Here is an 11,989-nt window from a genome sequence, read left to right as displayed (position 1 = left end):
AATTTTGCATTGACATTGAGAACCTTTGGTTTTGATTTTCCTTTTTCTAAATAAGAATTAATTCCATCAAAATGCTTTGATATGGAATTCTTCCCCCACTTAGGAGGCTCTGAGATTGTAACATTTAATTTAGCCATGTGTGCTGCAATGTCTTCATCTAATTTAAACTTCTTTCTCTTCAGCTGTTCCTCCTGTTCATGTTTGTCCTTTAATAGTTTGTCTTGTCATTAATGCTGCCAAGTCAGCCTCTGCTTTCAGATGTGCAGAATAAGCAGTAGAAACACCAGACTTTCCTTCAGTAGCAGAGTTTTTGTTTCCCACATGTGACACACTGTCGTTCTGTTTTATGTCATCTTGCATATCCCTCTGTAATGATTATTGATGCAGCCTGAGTTGGTACTTGAGGTTCATCCTCTGTTGGACAGTGAAGCACTCAATTTATTGGAGCAGGATCCGATTGATCGAGGCTGTTATTTTGTTGCAATTCCTCAGATTCACTAAGCCACTTTTTAACACCCTCTTTAAATGTGTTGCCATATTTCATGATGCTGGCAAGCCATTCATTTTATTTGTTTTATTCATCCTCCGGGAGTAGAGGAATCAACACATTGTGACGTGGTAGCGTTTCCACAGAGTTGAATTACATTCTCCAAATGAGGTTGAACATGTGAAACATTTTCCTCTTTTCATAAGTGTTTTCATTTCAGGTATGAGCCCTTTTATTTTATTCACAATGATTTTGCATTCACGCTGAATCTTTTCAATTTCATTTGCCCAGAACTTGGCTGCGAGTTTCTCTTTTCCCCACACTCCATTTTAACACCAGCATTTGTTTCACTAATTTTACTCCTTTAATGTCCTTTTTTTAACTTAATTTTTATTTAGTTTTAAACAATATATTTTCATACAACGACACTATTTTCCTGCTGTATCTATACATTCCTCACATTGACTTTCAAATACTAAGTATACGATCAATGAAAAAGATCCACTCCAAAGTAATAGCCATATAAACAAGGGATGTTATAAAGCAGAGAAACAACAAATGAAAGTGGACAGTGAGAGAAGAGAATAAAGAAAATACAAAACCTCACTGTATTAGTCGAGCCATGACAGGGCCCCACCGCATAATAAATATACATTTTTGGAGCCTTAATAGATATGTTATTTGCTCCATATGGTAGACATCCCACACCTTTTGTATCTATAAGTTATATATATGTGTGGGGGGGGGCATCTGGTTTCATCCATTTAACCATAATACACTTCAGGGCTGCTGTAAGTAGTATTCCTTGGAGATATTTCTTAGACCTCCCCTCTAAACCATCAGATATTAGTCCTAGTAGTGCCACCATAGGATCTTGTGGGATATTCTACTGGAACACTTCTTTAAGAACATCAAATACCTATTTCTAAAAGACATGTAACTTAGGGCATAACCAAATCATGCGAGTATAATTTCCAATTTGTGCTCCACAGTTTCTCCAACATGAACTGATGTGTGTTGGACCCACCTTTGACACCATCTCTGGCGTTTGAAAATACCTAGGTGATTACTTTCCATTTAAATTCCCTCCATGTGTTTGAATTTGTCACTAGGTTTGCATCTGTGCAGATTTCCTTCCAGGTATCCTGTGTTATACCCATGTTTAATTCTGATTCCCATCTCTGCTTTATATTTAAAGATCCGTCTTGGTTCATAGACAAAAAGATTTGATATAGTTTACAAATTATTCTCCTCTGTCCATCTCCCGTCTGCAATTCAATGAGATATTTTTTTATTGGGGTAGATTTTATGAGTTTTCCCCCATTCTTTGTGTGTAGTAAGGAAATGTCTTAGTTGCAAATATCTTTAGAAGTCTGCTCAACGGAGATTGAATTCATTTTTTTAACTGTTCAAATGTTAAGATTGCCCTTGTTCAACATCTGATGCAATTCAATTAAGCCATGTTCTGACCATTTTTTAAACCCTGTATCTAAATTGTTAAATTGCGAGGCACAAAGGTCTTCATATATCCAATGCCGGTTAGTGGCGAGATTGTTTAGGGAGTCCATATGCTAATTGTACCCCCCCCCAATATTTTAAAAAAGGTAATTGCAGTCCATTGTCCCATTTCTTTTATAGGGGCATCCAAAAATGGTAGAATGTGCAGACCTTTGAACACATGCTTTTTTCAATATTAAGCCAGTGTGTATATGTACTATCCTGGATCCACATTAGCAAGGGCTTCAATCTGTGCGGCTCAAAAGTAACTTCTTAAGTTAGGAAGTTTAAGCCCCCCCCCCCCAATCTGGTTTAGATAGCTGTAATGTTTTAAGCCTAATTCTTGGGCGCCTTTGCCATATGAACTGAGAAATCAAATTATCCAGATTATCAAAAGTAGATTTTAGGACTTCAGTAGGTAACATCTAAAATAAATAAAGCAGCCTGGGCAAAACATTCATATGCATGCTTTCAATATGGCCTAGTAGGGACAGTGGGAGTATAGACCATCAGTCTAAATCATTACTAATACACCGAATTATTTTCTTATAATTGGCATCATAAAGGTTTGTACAGAATTGGGGATGTCTACACCAAGCTACTTAATACCATTTTTTGACCATTAAACCCACTCTGGAGTTTTATATTTTGTGGTGTTCTGCCATTAATATCTGTGACTTCTGTTTTTCCCCCCACATTGATTTTGTATCCTGAATAATATCCACATTGAGAAATAATTTTCTTTAGGCGTGGTATTGTTGTTGTTGGTTCTGTTAAATATAGTAGCACATCATCTGCATAAAAGGGATAATTTATGCTCTTTGTTTTTTCAATTCCTTTTTTGTTATCTCTAATGAGTTGTGGTAACGGTTCAATGCTAATGGCAAACAGGAGGGGTGAAAGAGACCAACCCTGTCTACATCCGTGTTCTAATATATATTTCTTTGATCTATACCTATTAACTTTGACAGCAGCCTGTGGGTCTGAATAAAGTGTTCGTATCCAGTTTATGAAGTTATGGCCAAATTTAAACGGTTTGTGTTTGAAATAAGTACTGCCATGACACACGATCAAAGGCCTTTTGGGCATCTAATGATATTATCGCTTCCTTTTCCTCATCTTTTTGATGGGACATTATGTTAAGTAATCTTCTGATATCTCCATAGTATCTTTCAGTAATAAAACCAGTCTGATCAGGATGGATGAGTTGGGTGATAATTTTACTGACCCATCTAGCCAAAATTGCTGTTAAAATGCACAAGTCTCCATTCAATAGCCATACTAGCCTATAGGATTGGCATTCAGTAGGGTCTTTGCCCGCTTTATGCATTACCACTATGGTTGCTTCTCTCCAGGAGGTGGCCATAACTTTTAACTCAAATGCATGATGGTACACTTTTAATAATATGTCTTTAAAGGTTTTGTAAAACTCATTAATAAAGCTATCTGGTCCTGGACTTTCATTATTTTTCAGAGTGGAGATCACCTGCTTAATTTCCCTTTCCTCAATTGGTTCATCTAATTCCTTAGCCATCGATTATGTTAATTGTGTCAATTTTATGTCTGTGTGGCGGACACTAGGGGCTATGCCTCTCCCCCAGCAGGACTGTGAGCTGGGGGCGTGGTTTACGTTCCCGGGCTTGCTGGTGCAGGGTTGTTCCTGCTGTAGTTTGGTTTTGGAGCTGAAGAATGAACAGCCAACTCGCCTTCGTCTCCTGTGTTTTTTCCTCATCCTGCCACATTGGTGACCCCGAATTGAACATGTTTGGAGCAGAAGATGAGTGTGAATCCACTTCGGCCACGCCGCCCCAACTCTCACAGCCGGCCGTTCTCGCCGCGGCTGTGAAACTCCCAGAGTTCTGGCAGAGCGACCCGGCTTCGTGGTTCCAGCATGTCGAGGCACTGTTCCACCTGCGTGGAATCTCCGCGGACTCCTCCAGATATTATTTGGTCGTCGCTGCGCTGGATCAGCAGTCCACACGCCGGGCCATGCAGCTGTTGCGCGCCCCTCCGCAACACGATAAATACGTCGCCCTCAAACATCTTCTGCTCCGGAGGTACAGCCTATCTGCCGCAGAGAGGGCAGATAGAATCCTTTCCCTATCCGGTTTGGGCGACGGGACGGCTGTGGATCTCATGGACAATATGCTGTCGCTGCTAGGCTCGGACGAAAGTGGGTTCCTTTTCCCGCACGTTTTCCTGCGCCAGCTTCCGTCTCCTGTGCGCGCGGCTTTGGCTAACTCCCCGTGTCTGGCCGCTGGTGACTGCCGAGGTTTGGCTGAGGAGGCCGATCGGGTCCTGCTGGCTACCAGACGGTTCTCTGTGCAGAGTGTGGCATCGGAGCCTCTGCAGCCGACGTCGGAGGACGTGGACCCGGCAGTGGTGGCTGGAGTGACTGCCCGGAGACGGCGCGGGAGAGGCCTCCGTTTCTTCCACCAGCGGTTCAGCGGCAAGGCGTGGCGCTGCGTCCCTCCGTGCACGTTTGAGACGGCGGGAAACACCCGGGCCAGCGCTCAGTAGCAGCTGTGGGGGCTGGCGGACGTAGTGAGCTGCTCTTCATTAAGGACACGATGTCAGGAAGACGGTTTCTGGTGGACTCAGGCTCGCAAAAGAGCCTACTCCCTCCTGCTAAGACAGACAGGTCGGCCGAAGGCGGCGGCCCACAGTTAAGTGCAGCTAACGGTTCGTCCATTGCGACGTTTGGCACAAGGTTGGTGACTGTTTGCTTCCACGGGCGCCATTTTGAGTGGGACTTTGTAGTGGCCGCCATTACTGTTCCTATTATCGGCGCGGATTTTCTGTGTGCTAATGGTCTGGTGGTTGATGTTGCAAACCGCCGTTTAATTGATGCTGTGTCTTTCGCCACTGTTCCGTGCGAGACAAGGGGAGCCGGGCCGTTAACACACGCTAACTTTTTAGCATTAGGGGAGGTTTTTCAGCGCTTGCTGGCGGATTTTCCATCGGTGACTACGCCTGCCTTTTCCACCGCGGTTACTAAACACGGGGTAGAACATTTCATTCCCACTCTGGGACCGCCAGTTTTTGCGCGCGGCGCCTCGACACAGTAAAATTGGCTACAGCCAAGGAGGAGTTCGCCATCATGGAGCGTCTGGGTATAGTGAGGCGTTCTAACAGCCCGTGGGCCTCGCCGCTTCACATAGTGCCCAAGGCGGATGGGTCGTGGCGGCCTTGCAGCGACTTTCGCCCCCTGAACAACGTCACCGCCAATGACCGCTATCCCATCCCACACATACAGGACTTTTCCATACGCCTGGCAGGTACCACTATTTTCTCTAAGGTGGACCTGGTGTGCGGCTATCATCAGGTTCCCGTGCGCGCAGAGAACGTGCCCAAGACAGCAGTGATCACCCCATTTGGGCTTTTTGAGTTCATGCGCATGCCTTTTGGCTTGAAGGGGGCTGCGCAAACCTTTCAGAGGCTGATGGACTCGGTGTTGCGTGACCTTGATTTCGTGTTCGTTTATCTCGACGACATATTAGTGTCGTCGAGCTGAAGAGCACCTGGCGCACCTGAAACAGGTTTTCCGTCGTTTGGACGAACACGGCCTGATAGTCAACCCGGCCAAGTGTCAGTTTGGACTGCCGGTGATTGACTTCTTGGGTCACCGCATTTCGCCACAAGGCGCGGTCCCGTTGCCTTCTAAGGTGCAAGCAGTGGCGGAATCTCCCCGCCCAGTCTCCGTTAAGGCATCGCAGGAATTCTTGAGCATGGTGAATTTCTATAACCGTTTCCTCCCTCGCGCTGCCCACCTCCTTCAGCCATTTTACAAAGCCCTGCGGCTTAAGAAGGCTAACGACCCTGTCGACTGGACTCCCAAACGGGTCCAGGCCTTTGACGGAGCTAAGTGCGCCCTGGCTAACACTGCCCTCCTCACCCATCCCACGACGTCCATAGCTTTAACAACCGATGCGTCTGACATAGCCGTGGGGGCTGTGGTTGAACAGCGTGTGGCGAATGCGTGGCAGCCACTCGCATTTTTTAGCCGCAAACTGCGAGATAGCGAGCGCAAGAACAGCGTTTTTGACCGGGAGTTGCTGGCACTGCACCTTGCAACCCGGCATTTCCGCTTCCTGCTGGAGGGTCGCCCATTCACGGCTTATGTGGATCATAAACCGCTGACTTTCACCATGTCCAAAGTGACTGAGCTGTGGTCTGCTCGTCAGCAGCGCCACCTAGCGGCAATCTCCGAGTTCACAACGGACATTCAGCATGTGGCCGGGAAGTCCAACCCTGTTGCCGATTGTCTGTCGCGTGTGCTTGTGTGTCCTGTGCACCTCGGTGTGGATTTCTCCGCTATAGCTGCCGACCAGCCTAGCGACCCGGACGTCCTTGCCCTTAGGTCAACGCGTACCGGCCTCAAGCTGGAGGACGCTGTGATGCAGGAAGGCAGTCCTGCCCTCCTCTGCGATGTCTCCACCGGCCGTCCCCGCCCCGTTGTTCCAGTGGCCTGGCGCCGTCGAGTTTTCGATTCACTCCCTCTCGCACCCTGGAGTTCGGGCGTCGGTGAAGTTGGTCGGTTCCAAGTTCGTCTGGCCTGGCCTCCGCCAGGACATAAAGGGGTGGGCCGCTGCATGTGTAGCGTGCCAGCGCGCTAAGGTCCACCAGCACACTAAGTCGCCCCTCGAACCGTTTCCGATCCCAGCCAGACGATTCGACCACGTGCATATGGACCTGGTGGGCCCTCTACCTTCTTCACAAGGTTTTACGCACCTGCTCACAATGGTGGATCGGACCACCAGGTGGCCAGAGGCTGTCCCTCTGTCCTCCACAACATCCTCGGATGTTGCACGCGCTTTTCTTTCCTCCTGGGTCGCCCGTTTCGGCACTCCGTCAGATATCACCTCAGACAGGGGCCCCCAGTTCGTGTCAGAGCTCTGGTCGGCACTTGCGCGATCCTTGGGTGTGCAGGTACACCGCACTACCGCGTACCACCCTCAGGCTAACGGCTTGTGTGAACGTTTTCACCGGTCGCTCAAGGCAGCGCTGCGCGCTGCGCTCTCGGATGGTAACTGGGTGGATCGTTTACCTTGGGTTATGCTCGGGTTGCGTTCGGCTCCTAAGGAGGACCTCGACGCTTCGCCCGCTGAGCTGGTGCTCGGTCAGCCGCTCCGCGTCGCTGGGGAATTTTTGCCTGGGAGTTCCGATCCTCGACCCCGTCCGGCCGTTTATCCTTTTTTGTCCGACAGCACTCGAGTTCCAGGCCCCGTTCACCATTGTTTTCCGCGGTCGTTCGTGCCTGCGGAGCTCATGTCGGCTCGTTTTGTTTTTGTACGGCATGATGCTCACCGCTCGCCCCTCCAACCCCCATACGACGGCCCATTTCGGGTTCTTGAGACGGGTCCTAAGGGTTTTGTGCTGGATATGGGTGGGCGTAGGGAGCGTATCACGCTTGATAGGCTTAAACCGGCGCACAGGGTGGCAGGCGAAGTTGTGTTTCCGGCCCAGGTTCCCCGTCGGGGTCGTCCTCCTTCCAGGACCCCGGCAGTGTATTCACGGGTTCAGTGTTCTGCTTCTCAGCCGACTTTGGACAGTGTCTCACCTACTGTTTCGGCTGAGGGGCAGCGCAGCCGTTATGGCAGGCTGCTTAAGCCTCCAGTGAGACACTAATTTTCTTTCCAGGAGTCCCTTCTGGGTGTTCGGGGGGGGGGGGGCTGTGTGGCGGACACTAGGGGCTATGCCTCTCACCCAGCAGGACTGTGAGCTGGGGGCGTGGTTTACATTCCCGGGCTTGCTGGTGCAGGGTTGTTCCTGCTGTAGTTTGGAGCTGAGGAATAAACAGCAAACTCGCCTTCATCTCCTGTGTTTTTTCCTCATCCTGCCACATTAGAAATGTTTCAAGTTGTGTATCCTCAGTGCAACTGTCAGTTATTATATAGGGATTTGTATAACTGCCAAAGATTCTGCTATCTCATCTGGTTTAGTGTGGAATTTGGAGCCGTTGGATTTTATTCTATACACTGTGTTAGGTGATTGCCGTTTTTTCAATCTAAATGCCAATAATTACTTGGTTTGTTACCATATTCATAATATTGCTGGTTAGTGAATCTTAAGCGTCCCTCAATCTTCTCTGATAAACTGTTAAGTTCTCTACGGGTTGCAGTACGACTTCTAATAAGACTAGGTGAGGCGGTTCATTTATGTCGTTTTTCTTAATTACTTATTTTATCCTCCAATTCCCTCTGTTTGGCACCCTTTTTCCTTTTCTTAGCACATGTAAATGAAATGATGCGACCCATGATGTATGCTTTGGCACAGCCCCACAATATGAGAGGTGATGTTTCTGGCGAGGTATTAGTATCTAAATAGTTATTGAGCTCTGTCGTGATAAAAGTGGTAAATTCTTTATCATTAAGAGGGACACATCAAGTCTCAATTTTTTTGAGGCTGGCATGACCTACTACTACTTTCGGCTGCTCCCGTTAGGGGTCGCCACAGCGGATCATCCGTTTCCATTTCTTTCTGTCTTCTGCGTCTTCCTCTGTCACACCAGCCACCTGCATGTCTTCCCTCACCACATCCATAAACCTCCTCTTTGGCCTTCCTCTTCTCCTCTTCCCTGGCAGCTCCATATTCAGCATCCTTCTCCCAATATACTCAGCATCTCTCCTCCACACATGTCCAAGCCATCTCAATCTTGCTTCTCTTGCTTTGTCTCCAAACCGCCCAACCTGAGCAGTCCCTCCAATATAATCGTTCCTAATCTTGTCCTTCTTCGTTACTCCCAGTGAAAATCTTAGCATCTTCAACTCTGCCACCTCCAGCTCCGCCTCCTGTCTTTTTGTCAGTGCCACTGTCTCCAAACCATAACATAGCTGGTCTCACACCCATCTTGTAAACTTTCCCTTTAACTCTTGCTGATACCCTTCTGTCGCAAATCACTCCTGACACACTTCTCCACCCACTCCAACCTGCCTGCACTCTCTTTTTCACCTCTCTACTGCACTCCCCGTTACTTTGGACAGTTGACCCCAAGTATTTAAACTCAAATGCCTTTGTCACCTCCACTCCTTGCTTCCTGACCATTCCACTGTCCTCTCTCTCATTCACGCATAGGTATTCCGTCTTGCTCCTACTGACTTTCATTCCTCTTCTCTCCAGTGCATACCTCCACCTCTCCAGGCTCTCCTCAACCTGCACCCTACTCTCGCTACAGATCACAATGTCATCCGCGAACATCATCGTCCATGGAGACTCCTGCCTGATCTTGTCCGTCAACCTGTCCATCACCATTGCAAACAAGAAAGGGCTAAGAGCCGATCCTTGATGTAATCCCACCTCCACCTTGAACCCATCTGTCATTCCAACTGCACACCTCACCATTGTCACACTTCCCTCATACGTATCCTGCACCACTCCTACATACTTCTCTGCAACTCCTGACTTCCTCATACAATACCACACCTCCTCTCTCGGCACTCTGTCATAAGCTTTCTCTAAATCTACAAAGACACAATGCAACTCTTTCTGGCCTTCTCTATACTTCTCAATCAACATTCTCAAAGCAAACATCGCATCTGTCGTGCTCTTTCGTGGCATGAAACCATACTGCTGCTCGCTGATCGTCACCTCTCCTCTTAACCTAGCTTCTATTACTGTTTCCCAAATCTTCATGCTGTGGCTGATCAACTTTATACCTCTGTAGTTGTTACAGTTCTGCACATTGCCCTTGTTCTTGAAAATCGGTACCAGTATGCTTCTTCTCCACTCCTCAGGCATCCTCTCACTTTCCAGGATTGTGTTAAACAATCTAGTTAGAAACTCCACTGCCATCTCTCCTAAACAGGTATGTCATCAGGACCAACTGCCTTTCCACTCTTCATCCTCTTCATAGCTGCCCTCACTTCCTCCTTGCTAATCCGCTGAACTTCCTGATTCACTATCCTTACATCACCCAACCCTCTCGCTCTCTCATTTTCTTCATTCATCAGCCCCTCAAAGTATTCCTTCCACCTTCTTAGCACACTCTCCTCGCATGTCAGCACATTTCCATCTCTATCCTTGATCGCCCTAACTTGCTGCACATCCTTTGCAGCTTGGTCCCTCTGTCTAGCCAATCGGTACAAGTCCTTTTCTCCTTCCTTAGTGTCTAATCTGTCATACAACTCACCATACGCCTTTTCCTTTGCCTTTGCCACCTCTCTCTTTGCTTTACGCTGCATCTCCTTGTACTCCTGTCTACTTTCTTCATCTCTCTTACTATCCCACTTCTTCTTTGCCAACCTTTTCCTCTGTATCATTTGCTGTACTTCCTCATTCCACCACCAAGTCTCCTTGTCTTCCTTCCTCTGTCCTGATGACACACCAAGTACCTTCCTAGCTGTCTCCCTCACTATTTCTGCAGTGGTTTTCCAGCCATCTGGCAACTCTTCACTACTACCCAGTGCCCGTCTTAACTCCTGCCTGAACTCCACACAACAGTCTTCCTTCTTCAACTTCCACCATTTGATCTTCGGCTGTGTCTTCACTCGCTTCCTCTTCTTGGTCTCCAAAGTCATCCTACAGACCACCATCCGATGCTGCCTAGCTACGTTCTCCCCTGTCACCACCTTGCAGTCTCCAATCCCTTTTAGATGGCGCCTTCTACATAAGATATAGTCCACCTGTGAGGCTGGCATGACCTACATCCCACAAAAGTACGACAGGTGGTCAGAGATAGTAATGGGTAATATTTCTATGTCCACTACTCTATGCAACTCTGACTTAGGGGTGAAAAAGTAATCAATCCTAGAATAGGATGCATGTCTACATGAATTGTATGTACAGTCCCTGTTTCTTGGAAATTTACTTCTTCAGACATCCACAAGGCCCAATTCAATAATTTGGTGTAAGCATTTTGCTTATTTTCGGGGGTTGAGTTTCCAATACGGGTTGTTTATCCATGCATTGTTAAATACTGTAACGTGCATGGATAAGTAGACACGTTGGTCCTTGACTAACGGGTCGGACCCTTTAGTCGACTGGCTAACGTTGTTGCTTGTGGTGTGGGAGACACGGGTTCGCGTCCCGGCTGTGGCGGTTCCCGGACTGCCCCCCGAATTAGCTACAATACCCTACCCATCAATAGAAGTCCAGAGCTATACTGTATTTTATTGTTGGATTTTGATAAATCCAGGTTCATCTTCATTCATTGCATATACATTTATAAAAGATACTTCAGTACCATCAATTAATCCATTTACCGAAGTATATCTCCCCTCATTGTCTTTATGTATTAAAGTTGGTGTGAAATTGTCTGTGTATTAGGATAGATACTCCCCTTTTCCTCCCTGACCAGTGCGAAGAATAGCATACTTTGTCTGCCCAGGACTTTTTAAGCTCATCATGTTCACCATCAGAAAGATGAGTTTCCTGTAGAAATGCTATCTGACAATTTCCTTTTTTCAATTGGTTTAGAACTTTCTTGCTCTTGACAGCGCTATGAAGACCTTTAACATTATACCTTATAATTTTAAGTGATCCCATTATTGGTTTATAATTATATTTTGATCCCTTGATGATGGTAATGTATAACTAGTATGTTTTGTGGCATGAGAAAGGGTATTGGATAAAAAGGCTGGATAAAGAGATAGTGTGGTGGTGTCCTTCTTAACGCAGGATCCCGGGGGAGCAGTGGGATCAGAACTAGCAAAACAGTAGAATAATTAGAACTTAAACTCACTGTAATGCGAGGTGGGACCTGGTCCCGGGCTACAAAATTAACAAGCAGCAAAGGGTATATTCTAGATAGAATTTGACTGTATTTGTGTGTGCTAAGATATAAAAGATATCAGCTGTTATTCAGGCTACTGCAGAACCTCTTGCATTCAAAACAACATATAAAAAACTAAAAGCTACTCACAATATGTTTCTCTGGATTACAATACCTGGTACCTTTAGACATTCAATAATGGGTTCAATAAAGAGACAAGGGTTCGAACCAGGTGGATGGCGCATGGTTTAAACCCTTAAGTCTTTATGGCACTCGTGATTAAGTCACAAAAATAT

The sequence above is a fragment of the Lampris incognitus genome, chromosome 5, assembly GCF_029633865.1.
Source record: "Lampris incognitus isolate fLamInc1 chromosome 5, fLamInc1.hap2, whole genome shotgun sequence".
Lineage (NCBI taxonomy): Eukaryota > Metazoa > Chordata > Actinopteri > Lampriformes > Lampridae > Lampris > Lampris incognitus.
This window is presented reverse-complemented; position numbering follows the sequence as displayed.